The sequence below is a fragment of the Pteropus vampyrus genome, unplaced genomic scaffold (assembly GCF_000151845.1).
Source record: "Pteropus vampyrus isolate Shadow unplaced genomic scaffold, Pvam_2.0 Scaffold151, whole genome shotgun sequence".
NCBI lineage: Eukaryota > Metazoa > Chordata > Mammalia > Chiroptera > Pteropodidae > Pteropus > Pteropus vampyrus.
Genome location: NW_011888932.1, coordinates 5,114,748 through 5,129,864, shown reverse-complemented (window position 1 = coordinate 5,129,864; position 15,117 = coordinate 5,114,748).

The following is a 15,117-nucleotide window of genomic DNA, read 5'->3' as shown; positions in this document are numbered from 1 at the left end:
GGGACAAGACATATATCTACTTTCTTTTTTGAGCAAGTCACAAATCGAACCAAGATGACAAAAGAAGGCCTTTAGAAATGCAAGATAAAAATAAGACAAGACAGGAAGGATTTTGTTTGTTTGTTTGTTTTTCCTAAAATACATAACAGGAACTGTGCTTTGAAACAACTCCCCAGTTCTTGGCTAGAATAAGTCTAATCGTTTAATAAACTGTTGACTATAAATGCGCTTTTTCCTCTAAGTTTCTTTTTTTAAAAAACCAAGAGAGGCAGTTGCATGGGTGGGCCCCCAGAAATGGAGGACGAAAAAAGAAGCCTCCCTCATGTCCACAGATGCGCTAAGGGCTTGATCCTGGAATATAGAACTCTTTTGAACTCTCCAATATATGTAGACTGTGTGTAATTAAAGTGAAGAGTTACTTGGTGATTGATGGTGCCATCCTGCATTCTGCTGTTATAGGCCTAATAAATGGCTGCACATTCCTTTAGTGCCTTCTCTCTGCTAGCACACACTGTGCCAGAGGCTGTGACTACAGAAGAGGATGCTAATGGCTTTCAAGGACTCCGAAGTGGGAAAAAAGATGGTATTTAAAAATTACATTGAAAAGAATAAGATGCTAATGGAAAGATATGAAAACAGTTAAGAGGGCAGAGAGGAATTTACAGCAGTCTAAGGTCCACACTTTTGCAAGCTTCAGCTCTGAATGCTAACTCTGGTAGAGCAAAGCTTACCTGATTTGGGTCAATAACTCAGGCTCGGTTTCTTGCCTGTTTCCTCCAGTTTGATCTCACACTTGTGACACTGAACTAAATTTTATTATACCAGCTTCCCTTCCCTCTTTCAACTCATTATCCTATCATCCTCCAATGGGTGTGTGTAGCACACCATATTTATTTTGCTTCACTTAAGGGCCCAGCTCTCTGTCTGGGCCTGCCTTACTTTTCAACACTCACAACTCTGAGTAATTACAAAAAGTACAATTTTAGTTCCACAGTCTTTATTTAAAAAGGTAACAGAAAATATTATTCATTTCAGAAAACTTTTAATCAAAAATATTGAACTTATTCTTCTAACTTCATGGCATAGAAGTTATAACTTTAATTATCTTGAGGATATTTTTACCTGGTAGAACTCGTTCCTCAAATTAGGCAAAATAAATGAGGTGTTTTATTTTATTAATTTTCTCAACCACCAAATTAATAACTGTTATTCATAAAAAGTCATGTAGACTCTATGAAGAGAAATAAATACCATAAATCTTTTGACTCATCCAAAGGATGGTACCTACATGCAGCTGCTCAATTCTTCTCAACATCAAACACCTTATGGCTCATTCAGCTCTGTTGGAGGAATAGGTGTTATAGGCTGAATCATCACTATTTCCTGTAAGGTATGCATTAAAGGTCAACTTTGTCTTATTTGCTCTGAGTTTCTTAGAAACTTAAGAAGTGGAGGTGAATTCAAAACCTTCAATGTACAACTCTAGCTCTTGAAGATTGCATACATATTTTAAAGAGGTCAATTTCCAAATTATCAACTTCCATATGTGCCTTTTCCTAAATTTGATTTTTCTGAGAATCTTTCTCTCACTTCATAAAGAATGGTATTCCTCCATCCAAAATCTCAGCATTGTGTATTACCATTGATATAAATAGCTCCAAGGTAAAAATCAAACAAATAAATGGGAATATTGGTTTTAGGAAGGCTTCCTTGGATAACTGTTCAAGGAGCTTTAAACTCATAAGGCTTCTAGTCTTTAATATTTTTATATATTTTTAGAATATATATATATTTTTTAGAAAAGAAAAGCTTACTAAAATACTTATATGTTAGTTCATGTTGAGATATCTGAATTTTAGCCAATCTGGGAATATTTGGGCCCATTTTAGAATAGTCTAAATCTCAAGATCAGAAGCAATCTGAGGGGGACTTATGGTTATCCTCTTGAATGTAAATGAGATTTCTGATGGACTACCACATTTTTTTCCAGACACACTGGATAAAATTCATGTGTAAATTTCTACCTTTCAGATTTGCTGTCCTATAGTCAATAAGAAAATTTATGCTATCAAATCATATTATGACCTATTGTTCCTATTACTAGTCTCACTTATTTCATCTAGATGAAATAAATGTTTAATAATTTCTATTGTCTGTATAAAAGAAAACAAATTGATTTATGTTTAATATTTTAGATGTCAATTTAAAAATATGCAAAGGGGAACATAATTTTAAAAACTTCTTTTAAGGGTACTTAAGGAAAACATTTAGACCACTTTACTAGATGAAGTTCAACTATATAAGCCAAATGAAAAAAATATGTGGAAAAAATACACTAAAATAACAATAATGGTTTCTTTGGATTATGGAATTATGGTTACTTTTTAAATTTTTTTTTTGCTTTTTTATAACTTCTTATTTTATATGATGAGTATGTGGAATAATTTTAAAACATTTAAAAAATATTAAACACATTGAAGGACAATGAAAACTTTAAAAGAAAGAATATGAGGAGCAAGTTCCTTCCTAGTAGATTCTAAAATATGAGACAACTGGAGGGCATTAGTGATATGTCTACTGCTCTACATATTTTACTTATGCAAATTCAACTGTAAGTAGAGGAGGGAGAGTTTTTATCCCATTAAACTCTCCTTCATTCTTCTTTTATCCCCTTCAAAATAGACTTTGAGCCTTTAGTGACTCAAAGAAGAGAAGGCCATATCAGAAATGTAATAATATTTTTTATAATTGAGGTATAATTGACAAAATTGTATATATTTAAAGTGTATAACATGGTGATTTTGAATAAGTATGCATATGTGAAGTGGTTATCACAATTGAGGTAATTAACACATTCATCATCTCACATGGTTATTTTAATTTTTTGGGCGGGGGGAGTAGGAACTCTTCAGATCTACTCTCTTACCAAATTTCAAGCATACAATACAGTATTATTAACTATAGTCACCATGCTATACATTAGATCCTCAGAATTTATTCATGTTATAACTAAAAATTTGTACACTTTCACCAACATCTCCCCATTTCTCCCACATCCCCAGCCCTTGGCAACCACCATTCTACTCTGTTTCTATGAGTTTGACTTTTTTTTTTTTTTAAGATTCCCCATATAGTGATATAAATAATACTTATCTTTCTCCGTCTGGCTTGTTTCACTTAGTGTAATGCCCTTCAGGTTCATCCATGTTCTTACAAACGGCAGGATTTTCTTCCTCTTATGACTGAATAATATTCCATCGTGTGTGTGTGTGTGTGTGTGTGTTTATAGTTTAATGAGATAAAAATTCTCCCTCCTCTACTTACAATTGAATTTGCATAAGTAAAAGATGTACAGCAGTGGACATATCAGTAATTCCCTCCAGTTGTCACACATTACACACACACACATTTCATTTTCTTTATTCATTTATCTGTCAACAGACACTTAGGTTGTTTCCATGTCTTGGCTATTGTGAATAATGCTGCAACAAACATGGGAGTGCAGATATATCTTTGAGAAACTGCTTTTGCTTCTTTTGAATATATTTCCAGAAGTAGGATTGCTGGACCATATGGTAGTTCTATTTTGAATTTTTCGAAAAACCTCCATACTGTTTTCCATAATGACAGCACCGATTTACATTCTCACTAACAGGGTATAAGGGATTTTTTGTTTGTTTGTTTTTTGTTTTTCCCATAGCCTCACCAACATTTGCTATCTCTCATCTTTTTGGTAATAACCATCCAAACAGGTGAGCGTTGATATCTCATTGTGATCTTGATTTGTATTTCCCTAATGATTTGTAATGTTGAGCACCTTTTCATGTACCTGTTCACCATTTGTACGTCTTTTTTGGAATAATGTCTATTCAGGTTTTCTGCCCATTTTAAAATCAGATTATTTGGGCGTTTTGCTGTTGAGTTGTATACATTCCTTATACGTTTTGGATATTATCCTCTTATCAGATATATGTTTTGCAAATACTTTCTACCATTCCATAGGATGCCTTTTCATTTTTATTGTTTCCTTTGCTATGCAGAAGCTTTTTAGTTTGATACAGTTCCACTTGCTTATTTTTGGTTATCTTTGTCTGACTTTGGTATCAGGGTAATGTTGTCTTGTAAAATGAGTTTGAAAGTGTTTTTTCCTCTTCAGTTTTTTGGAAGAGGTTGATAAGGGTTAATATTAATTCTTTTTAAATGTTTTGTAGAATTCACCAGGAAGGCCATCTGGTCCGAGACTTTTCTTTGTTGGGAGATTTTTGATTACTGATTCAATCTCCATACTATCAATCAGTCAGTTTAGATTTTCTATTTCTTCATGATCAGTCTTGGTAGGTTGTATGTTTCTAGGAATTTATCCATTTTTTTCTAGCTTATCAAATTTGTTGGCGTATAATTGTTCATAGTAGTCTCACTATCCTTGTATTTCTGCAGTATCAGTTGTAATGTCTTTTTTTTCATTTCTGGTTTATTTGAGTTTCCTTCTTTTTTTCTTAGTCTAGATAAAGGTTTGTCAATTTTGTTTAAAAAGAATAACTCTTAGGTTATTTGATCTTTTCTATGATTTTATTTTAGTCTGTTTCATTTATTTCTGCTCTGGTCTTTGTTATTTACTTCCTTCTGTTAACTTTGGGCTTAGTTCTTCTTTTTCTAGTTCCTTGAGGTATAACATTAGGTCATTTATTTGAGACCCTTCTTTTTTTTAATGTAGATGTTTATTGCTATAATAATAACTATTATAATAATGATACTTAGCATTAATTATTATTGGCTTTGATGAAAATTTGCATCATATGCTATAAGTGATAGATGCTAATAGGAAAAAAGGTTTTTTATCTATTCACTTTTGCCAATCAGAGGCAGAAAATACTTATGCAAATACTTTCAAATTTGCAAATCTATTCATGCAAATGATTTTAAATATTGAAGGTCTCCTCCAAAGATTTAGAGTTCTATCCACTCAAATGAAAAAGTCAGGACGTGTCTGCATGGAAGCTAATGATCTTTAGTGGTTTTCATTACTTCTGCTCATCTCCTTAAAAAGTAAAATTCTCAGACTTAAGAGTTGATATAATTGACAATTTAAAAAGCATCGTTTAAATACTACTCTTCAATTGAAGTGTGTACTCAGGTTTTTGCTTTTGTATTTGGTTTTGCTGGCACATACGATTATGCGTAGTACGTAATACTTGATAATGATAATAAACTACTGTTACTGGTTTATGTATTTACTAAACTATACTTATTATCACATAGGACAATCGTTTTAATACATCATTACTTAACAATTGTCAACTTCTCAGAGTGCCATTTCAATTTAATGCTGAAAAGAATGCAGGAATGAGCTTGAAAATTCATTGTGGAAGAATACATGCTAGTGAACAGCATTGTCCAAATTATCCATTTTATGAACAGTTCCAGGGGAAGTTCTAGCTGTGGAGGTTCACAACCATCATAGGCCTGAGTCTTGCTCCTGTGGTGCCTGTAATAGACAAATTACTGTAACTCTACCTGCGTTAGCCTCGCCCTAAAGAGTCACATCCAGAAAATCCCAGTTGTAATATGCTAGTTTTATTTTTCATAATGCACATTAAAATGAACACATGGCTATTAAATAAAAGTGTTTATCTGTGTACCATAAAAAAGGACTCATTTATCACCAGAAGAACACACAGCACACTGAGAAAACTTGCTTTGGGTATCCCTTGTAGCAAACTAAAATTTTAAAGAACTATACGAACCATTTTTTCCCCTTTACTTTGTCATATTTTCTCTGTCATTCTACCCATTCTACTCATATGCACTGCATGACAGCTTTTCGGTCAACGATGGACCATATATATGATGGTGGTTCCATAAGATTATAATGAACCTGAAAAATTCATATCACGTAGTGACGTTGTAGCTTAGTGATGTCATAGCCATCTTAACTCCATAGCGCAATGCATTACTCAAGTGTTTGTGGTGATGTTAGTGTAAACAAACCTACTGTGCTGCTAGTCATACAAAAGAATACAATTAAAAGCATATACAATTATGCGTAGTACGTAATACTTGATAATGATAATAAACTACTGTTACTGGTTTATGTATTTACTAAACTATACTTATTATCATCATTATTTTAGAATGTACTCTTTCTATGTATAAAAAAATTTGCTGTAACACAGTATGCCATGTTAGACTGGGAACAGCCTCATACATCTTGTGTTTACCTTGTCTCTTGATTATATCATTTCTCTTGTGCTCGACTTTATCTTGTATTGCTTTGTACAATAACATGTTATATACGCTTGTGGCCTAGGAGAAATAGGCTATGCCACATAGCCTAAGTGTGTAGTAGGCTATGCCACCTAGGATTATGTAAATATACTCTATGATATTCATACATTAAGGAAATTGTCTAACAACACATTTCTCAAATATATCCTCATCGTTAAGTCATGTGTAACTGTATATATTTTTTTAAATAACTGAATTAGAGGGTTTTTTAAATTAAGAATATAAAATACAATATGGAATCATTCTTGTCTTTCTAGAAACATGCATTGAAAGGTATAACTCAAGTAAAAGAAAAATTATTCTTCATTATTTTGTTCTGTCCACATTTGTTCTGAGTTTTTGTACTTATCTACTTTTCGACCATTCATTTATTCAAGGACTATTTATTGAATGTTTACTATGTTCCATTAATTATTTCAGTACTGAGAATAAAGGGATAAACAAAACAGACAAAAATCTAGTTCTCATAGAGCTTACATTTTAGTGTGAAGAAATAGTAAGTAAAATATAGTTTAGATGATGATAGCATTTGGAGAGAAATAAAGTGGAAAAGGCAGAATTCAGTGTGCTCAGAGAAGTTCTTGCTGAAATATAACACTTGAACAAAAATCTGGTAGAAGTGAGAGAAATGGTCATGGAGTTAATTTAAAGGAGAGTGCTTCAGGTAGACAGAATTGTCGGGAGACAGGGAGAGTAGAGAAAAAGAAGCTCTGGGGTGCGTTAGAGGTTCACTACTGAGGCCGCTGTGGGAGTAGCAAGGTAAAGAAGGGGAGGACACAGGGAATTAAATCAGAAGGAAATGAGTTCAGAGAAGTAACTGCAGTGAAGTGTGGTGGGCAATAGTGTAAGGCTCCAAGAGGCCTTGGGCTCTTCTGATGATTGAGATAAACCACTGGAGAGTTTTAAGTAGAGAAGTGACAACGATTTGACTTCCAGAATTCTGGCCTAAGCAGCTAGGAAGGTTTGGGTACAGTGACCATTAATTGAGATGGGGTAAAACCTGAAGAGAAAAATACTTTGCTGAGGAATGGGGAAGGGAGTTAGGAATTTGTTTTGAGACATGTTAAGTTGAGAATGCCCATTATGCATCCAGACGAAGATGTTGAATAGGCAGTTGGTCATAAAAATCTGGAATTCAGAGAAGAGATCCAGGCAGGATATAAAAATTTGAATGTCATCTGCATATAGGTGGAATTTAAAGTCATAAACATGGATGAAATTACCAAGAAAGTAGATATAAACTAGAACTAGAAAAGGGAAGAAGTCCTAGGATTGAGCCCAGAACATTACTATATAAAGATATCAGGAAAAATAAACCAAGGTAAAATTTTCTAATAACTCTTCTTAAGAAGCTTACCAGGAAATTCATTTATTTATGAATTAAAAAATAACTATATAATCACAAAACTAAAGAATTTTGATGCTAAAATAGACCTTAACCTAAAGGATGATGAAATTCAGCCTTTTGGCCTTTTGGCAGCAAATACTTTGACCTTTAAAAACTAGCTGACTGAGTCATTTATCAAATTTTAATTTAGAGTTTTAATTTCAGTCAAATTATGAGCAATGATTAAAATATGAACCTCCAGTATAAAGTAAGCAGATTAAAGTAAATATGAGGTTGCTTGGACAAAAGAGGAATCTAGTTTTAACTCAAGGATTTGGGTGGGGAGACCACTCAATTTCACAAGTATTGAGTGAATAACTACTATGTATAAAACACTCAATAGGGTAATTTGGGAAATAGAAATATGAATAAGACACTTTTTTCCTTCAGAAAGATTGAAATAGAAAATGGAAAATAAGATAAGTAAAATGTGATAAAAGCCACAGAAAGGCAGAGATACCTCATGGGGATTCAAGTTAAAGAAAATGGTTCTCCATTGGGAATATTTTAGAAGGCTCCATAGAGGACATGACATTTAACATAGCCCCTAAAATAAAGGTAGGATGGGATTTTGACAGGTAGAAGGTATAGTATGGGCAAAGGCCCTGGGGTGGGAGTATGTTGTTTCTTTCATGGGTATTAATGTCCCAAAACTATTGTTATTGTCATTCATATTGTTTGCTTTCATTGTTTTCTCCTACACTGGAGGAGCAGAGAGTACATAAATAATAATTAGTTTTAATCCATTAAGAAAATATGTATATATTTGCACACCCATGTTTATTGCAGCATTATTCACAATAGCCAAGAGATGAGAGCAATCTAAATGTCCATCAATGGAGGAATCGATTAAAAAAAAAAAAAGTGGCATATATGAACAATAGACTATTATGCAGCTCTAAAAAGGAAGGAAATCCTCCATATATTACAACATTGATAAATCTTGAGGACATTACATTAAATGAAATAAGTTGGTTACAAAGATAACTACTGCATGTTTCCACTTACATGAGATATCTAAAATGGTCAAACTCATAGAAACAAAAAGTGGATTGCTGTTTGCCAGGGATAGAGAGGAGCAGGAAAAGAGGAGTTGTTGTTCAATGGATATAGCATTTCAATTTTCCAAGATGGAAAATTTCTAGAGAGCAGTTGCATAACAATGTACATATAGTTAATGCTACTGTATTGTACACTTAAAAATAAAGATGTTAAATTTTGTTATTTTTTATTATAATAAAAAAAATAGAAAAGTGATCAATTGTAAATGACCAAAACAAATCAAAATAGTTTAGTCAAACACAGGAGAATTTTTTGGTTCAGAGAACCTAAGAGAGCAAGGATGCAGCGGGGCCTTATGAATAACTGCAACAGGGACCCTAAAAAGCCCCTAGATGTCACCCTCCACCTCTTGACTCATCTTTCTCACCTGAATCTGCTTTCTCCAGAGTGGCCAACATGGCTGATAACTCCCAGGTTTTATACCTCAGACTTTCTGCCACAGAAAGAATGCCTGATGTTTTTCTAGTTCAAAATATTGAGAAGAGCTCTCAATTGCCTGGGAACCAACTGATGACAGGATCTTGTAAAAAGATCTTACAAGGAGTCAGATCTTGTAAGAAGAACCTGGTAAGTCCTATGGGAACCATACAATTGAGAGTGGAATTGGGGGAAGGTATATCAGTTAGCTTTTATATCTTCAATGCTGTATAACAAAGCACCCCAAACTAGTGGTTTAAAATAGTTGTTATTTATTTCCATAGATCTGCATATTGGCTGGAGTAGCTGTACTTCTGGCTGTGGTGACTAGGGTGGCTGTATTCTACACATTAGCCATCTTCCTCCTGGGGGCAGTAAGCTAGCCATGGGAGATCTCTCAAGTTTAGGCTCAGAACCACCCTAACACATACAATTGGTCAAAGCAAGTCATATGGCTAAATACTAAGTCAAGGGACAGAGAAATACTTTCTACCCACAGTGAAGCTTTAATCAGAGTGTGATGCAGGGGATGGGAAAGGATGGGACTAAATCATTTAATTTACCACAGAGTAGATCTGTGAAACAGTTTCCAGAGGAAGATTGGATGTTGGGCAAACAAGACATAGATGTCCTCTATAATGTTATTACATAGATGCAAACATACTAAAATCCAAAGTAGTAAATTTTATTAATCCTCAAGTGTGAAAGTAAAGAACAATTGGAAGAGACCTAATTAACTTTTACAACACTCTACTAGAAACTACATAGATATCATTTCAAAGGAGAATAAATAAAAGTTATTACTATTCTGAAATAATTTTATTTTCCCATAAACTCTCTTAGTTAAGTTTCAAAGAAAGCATCTTAGAGGATTCTATGTTTATATTTCTTTTTCTAACTGCTGCTTCTTTAAGAGTAGGTCATGCCTTAAACTTTCTAATCTTTATGTGTGAGAAAACAAGGCACCAACCAGCATGTAACAGTGGGAAAGAGAAATATTCTGAAGTCAGGGATACCTGAGTTTAAATTCTACCTTGGCCATTTACTACTTGGATGACTTCAGACAAATCACAAACCCATTTTACCATCAGTTTCCTCTCTGTAAAATGTGAATTATAATATATACCATATAGGATTTGGGAGAGGATGAAATGAGAGTACATACATTATATTGTCTGGCACATAAGTATTTAGTAAATGTCAGTTTCTTGGTTATGGAAGTAAGAAATGAAATAAAGCAAAGTTCCCATATTGAGTTCAATGCTTTGCTCCTTCCACACTAAAAATCTAATGCATTACAGAATTTAAAAAGTCTCAAATGAAATGGAACACAGATTTACACAGAAAAAAAAAAAGGAGTAAAATGTTGAAGTCATTAGCACTGTACTTGAAAACAAAATTCTACTGAGGAAAAAAAAGCCGTTGTGTGTTTTGTCAACTATTCCTCTCAGTAGAATCTCTGGCAACCTAACTGTGAGCATTTCCATTTCACGTTTCCGTCAGTAGTAGAGCTCATGTAATTTAATGTTAAATTATACTAGAGTACAGTGGCTTAAACACTGAGGAAATGACACCTTTCACCATTTATAATTTGCAAGCATGATTCAATTATTTTAATTCAGTAAAGATGTTAACTGTATAGTCAGTAGCTAACCAATTTTTCTCTTTAAGGATATTTCTTCTTTGTGCCTTCTTTTCTTCATAGTATTGGAAAATCATTGTTTACACTTGTAAACACATTGTACACAGGCAGTTTGTAGTATAAGCTAGGTTGCAAAATTTCTACTTTCTCGTTTGACAGAGTAAATTTTGGACAATGAATTTAATTTATTTATCTTCTGTAGACACCTTTATACTTTATGCATTCCATAAGTGGTCCTTGCTATAGTCTTGTTTGTAAGAACATTTATATTTTGATGAGATTTCCTTCTTAAGTTAGTAGTAATCAGTTGTTAATAAAAGAATGATTCACTAAGTTAGAGTTAAATCTTTGTTCATGGTTCATTCTGAAAACAATCTAAAACATCAAATCCAGAGCACAGTATTGTTCAATAGAAAACAACTCTTCAACAGTTGTATTACTTCACATTGTACCATTTTCTTTTGTGAATGGCAAAATTATAGATGTATTCATTTTTCTAATCCAAAATTCTAAATTGGAGTTTCAAGAGAAATTTAGTAAAGCTGAGACAACTTTTAAAATTGTCATTTTACCTTAACAGTATGTATTTGCATATATTTTGCCCACTATAAATAACTCTGAAAATCAAATTTCCTTTTCTTGAACAATTTGTTAACCCCATTAGATCATAATAACCACAGGTTATATATAGCACACTGATTTCTTATTAGATAACTCTTTAAATATATCTCAACTTTAGCTCTTTTCACTTTAAGTCATTTTCCTATTATGAATATAAATGTCTTGCAGGTAGCTTAGCAAAAATTATTCATTTATATCATTTTGCTGTGCTTGTATTTGCAATAGTCAGCATCTTAAATTATAATTGACAGAAATCCAATTCAAATTAGTTAAGTAAAAAAATGAAAATTAATGGGGAAAAAATGGGGCCTGTTATAGAATTGATGGAATTTCTGTGGAGAGTAGGTAACTTCAGGTATCTCAGGGAGCGAAACTTCAAACTTGACACACCCAGGACTCACTCTCTATTTCACATGCTTCATCTCTCATCTGCTTAATTCTTCTAGGCTTCATTATCTCCTCCAAGTATTTTCCACATAGAAGCCCGAAATTACAACCTTTTATGCCTTGAGAAAAAAGGACTTTCTTCCAGAAAAAAGTCCCTGAAAAGGATTCTGGATTGCTCTGTCTTGGGGCCTGTATTCATTCTTTAGAACAATCCCTTTTCCTAGAAAGATGAAATATCTACTATGATTGACCAAAACAGAGTGGAATTTGTATTTTAGGATCTGTTTACATGAAGGACCTTGGTGTCTCTGAAAAGACTTCAATCCAAGGGAAAGACATGTCATGGCACAGAAGCATGGCTTAAGAATAATGAGCCAGGATAAAGGAAGACACATAATTATGAATGTAGTATTATTTCTGTCTATCACTTGGATTATTTATTGGCCCAGCCCCCATGAATTTATGCCTAAGTCCTAGTATGAAAGGGATGCATTAAAAAGGTGAGTACATCTGAAGAGCTATTTCACAATGGTCTCTGTGAAATACTGAAGTGCAAGAGGTCAGCAGAATTTATGACAACAACTTCTGGAGTGATCTGAGACCACACCCCAGAGTAGACATCTGCATTCTCAATATCAGGTGTTAGCAGCATTAGCATAGACATTGGTAGGCACTAGTAGCTGTAGCAAAAACTTTGGAAGACAGCAGAATTATCACTTCAATCATTGCATGCACAGGAAATAATTGTAAAGCTAAGACAATATAATATTATTTTAGAAGGGTCACTCTAGCAGCACCTCGGAGTATGAATTAGAGATGGTTGAAGATGGAGATAAGAAAATTAGTTGTTTAGAAGGCTTTGATAACCATCTCAATTAGAAAAATAATAAGAGCTAAGACCATGTGGAAAGGACAAGGAGGAAGAATTAAAGAGGAATGAGATGATTTGGTGATTGATTAGGTATGGACAGTGAAGGAGAGGGAGAAATTTATTGGCAGATTACTCGTATTAATCAGGATAGGCTAGGATACGCTGCGGTAACAACAAATCCTGTAATCTTCAGAGTTTAACAGACTTTTTTTCTTTCTCATGCAGTGTCTCCAATTTGTAGCCCTGCCATCTTCTGGAATCCATGGCCTCTAAGTTAGCCATAGCTGATGAAAAAAAAGAAGAAAAGAATACCATTTCTTAAGTACCTTTGCCTGAAAAAGACATACATCACTTTCATTCCTATTGGCTAGCACTAGGTAGATGGTCTCAACCTAATTGCAAGGGAGGTGAGAAAATGTTTAGAAACATGTGAATATTTGGTGCTATTATTGTTAACAGTTAATCCATACCGGATTAGCAGTATGGACTCTTAAAATATACTGCCTGAGTTTAAATCTCAGTTTCTTTACTTACTAGCCGTGTAGCTGTGGGCAAGTCTCTTTCCAGTTCTTAAAATGGTATTAACTGCAGTACTTAATTGATAGGTTTGTTCTGAACATTAAATAACATAATGGGATGAGGTAGGCACTCAATAATAAAAATAATAATAATAATAATAATAATGTTCAAATTAAAATAATTCCAATATTTTTCTTAATAACAAGGTGAAAGGGATAACGAGGGTGAGAAAGAACAAATTTAGGAAGTGATGTAAATGAACTTGCATACATATTGAATTTGCAATGCCTGTGATACCTCCAGTGGAGATGTTTAGTAGGCAATCAAAATGGAACTGGAGCTTCAGAGAGAAATGGGGCTGGAAATATAAATCTAGGAATCATTGGTAAGTAAGAGATGATTTAAACTTTGGGTAAGTGATAAGCTTGAGGGAAAATATAGTTTGAAGGCAGAACCCTGGGTATTACCAACATTTAAGAAGTAAAAGGAGAAAGAAGAGACCACATTAGAACAATCAAATTATCAGGAGAAACCCAAAGGAAGTAAAGGGGGAGTTTGAGAGAGTATCACTCCTTTTGAAATTAATAATGATTTAACAATATTTAATTTTACATTTCATTAAAAGATAATGATATTTGATACAAACTTTAAATTTTTTAAGTAAATCATAAGTAGCTTAAGAGAAAATATTTAGAAACACGAGTATTTATTTTTATAATATGAGACATGAACTCATAAGAAAGGTTATAGTTATTAGAATTAATAATAATTTTTTGTCAGCAATTTGATTCTGAAAACAACTCTCTTATTAAAAATAAAGGTCTTCCTGTTATTATAAGGAATGCCAATGTAAAGAGACAAATCATGCCTCTGTAGCAGCAAAAAGTAAAGAGACATACGAAGTAAGAAAGTAGCTCAAGTATTAATTCAGTAGTTCCACTGCACTGTAATAGGAATTTCAAAAACTTATAATGGATATAAAGATGGGCAGGAGATAAGGGACAAGGGAAACATTAGAGGAAGATTCTTTCTGAAAACTTATAGTTACAGAAACTTAATTTCCAACTGGAAAAAGGAACATTTGGGGGAAGTTGTTTTGCAGCCATTATCATGAGATATTCGGTGTATTTCAAGTTATTATTATTATTTTAGTTTTCAACCACCTATACTTTGCTATACTGCCACCAAGTGGTAGGAAGGTTATAAAAATAAGAGAATATCATGTTTTTCTCTGCATTTTATTCTTTTGAAACTACAGTACTTATCTTCTGAAATTTCACTTTATTCTACTAAGTCACACTCAGAAGAGAGAGAGAGAGAGAGAGATAGAGAGAGAGAGAGAGAGAATGAGATGAGATTACTTATTGGTCCCTATGATCAACTCTGTTGATGTCCTCCTTATATCTCTTCGGTCCACTCTTGAGGTTACCTGTAGCTTCATGCAGAATTCCTTTGTTTGTCAAGAGCATCTTAGCTCAAGCACCTGTGTCTCTCTGCCTGGAGACTTTCTCTGGTCTCAGGAGTGTGTTCAACCCATTTGTTAGGCAGCGTTATAATGGCCCAGAATAACCAAATTAATAAAGGATGAGAGCTATGGATATATATTCTAGGTTTTCACTCATCAAAGGACAATTTTGCAATGCGTTCTACATCAATTTCATCAACTCTCAGAGCTACCCAGGGGAATTGAGTACTTACTGTCCACAGAAGTAACCCATTCATTAATTCACTGACTTCTCTGTTTTCCTTGCTTCGATTCATCACATTTCCTAGGATCATCTACTAAATAAATTCCTTGTACCAAATTTTTTTTTTTTTTTTTTGCTTGGCCTCCTTTTGGGAGAAACTAAAAAGACAGTAGAACCCTTTGTAATGATATTTACATTTTCATTATCAGTTCATCTTTAATTTTACTTTTAAAGCAAA